This window comes from Macaca nemestrina, chromosome 7 (assembly GCF_043159975.1).
Source record: "Macaca nemestrina isolate mMacNem1 chromosome 7, mMacNem.hap1, whole genome shotgun sequence".
Classification (NCBI taxonomy): Eukaryota; Metazoa; Chordata; class Mammalia; order Primates; family Cercopithecidae; genus Macaca; species Macaca nemestrina.
The window spans coordinates 168,130,721-168,131,918 of record NC_092131.1 but is presented as its reverse complement, the minus strand read 5'-3'; the positions used below and the strand labels follow the sequence as shown (position 1 = coordinate 168,131,918).

At 48.7% G+C, this 1,198-nt stretch overlaps 1 pseudogene across 1 annotated transcript; it reads right to left on the bottom strand.

Moving 5' to 3' along the window:
- On the bottom strand, positions 1-700 carry LOC105463660 (small ribosomal subunit protein eS8 pseudogene; annotated as a pseudogene). Its single transcript, XR_011606197.1, has one exon. The product of XR_011606197.1 is annotated as a small ribosomal subunit protein eS8 pseudogene (transcript).
- Between the last annotated feature and the right edge of the window lie 498 nt (positions 701-1,198).

The window sequence follows — 1,198 nt, the reverse complement described above, 5'->3', positions numbered from 1 at the left end:
GGGGGAACAGAACAATAAACACCTTTATTACACGGGTGAAGACAAAACGAGGATTTATTTGCCTTTCCGGGCTTTGATTTTCCTAAGATAGAACTCCAATTCTTTGCCCTCTAGCACATAACCATCTGCTCGGCCACACTGTCCCGGCCTGGAAGCAATGCACGCAAGAAGCTTGCCCTGCTGGAACTGCTCCTCCAGGAGACTGCTGATTTTGGCATTCTTTTTCCTTTCATCATATTTCTTCTGAATTTTTTTAGATCTTTTTTTGTTTAAAATCTCTTCTTCTTCAGGAGTCAGCTTGGCTCCCTTCTTGCGGCCCAGGGGCAGCGCGTAGTGGGACTCGTACCACTGTCCGTACGGTGTGCTGTCCATAAGCACGATGCAATTCTTCACCAGAGTCTTGGTACGGACCAGCTCATTATTAGATGCATTGTAGACAACATCGATGATCCTTGTTTTACGAGTACAACACTCCGAGCCCCAGGAGAAATTCCCTACGTCCAGCCTCAGGGCACGGTATTTCTTGTTACCTCCCCGCACACGGACTGTGTGGATGCGGCGGGGGCCAATCTTGGTGTTGGCAGCCGGGCGCCCCAACTCATACTTCCGCTTCTTGTGGTAGGGCTTTCTCTTGCCCCCGGTTTTGCGGCGCTTGTGCCAGTTGTCCCGAGAAATGCCCATCGCTCGGCGCTGGCTGGACATGTCAACTATTTTTAAGTGTACATTTTAAGTGTACATTTCAGTAGTGTTAAGTATGTCACTGTTGTAAGTATTAAGTTATCGTTGTTGTAAAACTAATCTCCAGAACTTTTTCATCTTGCAAAACTGAAACTTTACCCGTTAAGCTCCCCGTTTCCCGACAGCTTCTGGCAGCCACCATTCTTTCTGCTTCTGTGAATTTGACTACCTTTTTTTGTTTTGTTTTGTTTTGAGACGGAGTCTTGCTCTGTCACCCAGGCTGGAGTGCAGTAGCATGATCTTGGCTCCCTGCAACCTCTGCCTCCCAGGTTCAAGCGATTCTTCTGCCTCAGCCTCCTGAGTAGCTGGGACTACATGTACACGGCCACCACTCCTGGGTAATTTTTATATTTTTAGTACAGATGGGGTTTCACCATATTGGCCGGGCTGGTCTGGAACTCCTGACCTCGTGATCCACCTGCCTCGGCCTCCCAAAGTGCTGGGATTACAGGTGTGAGCC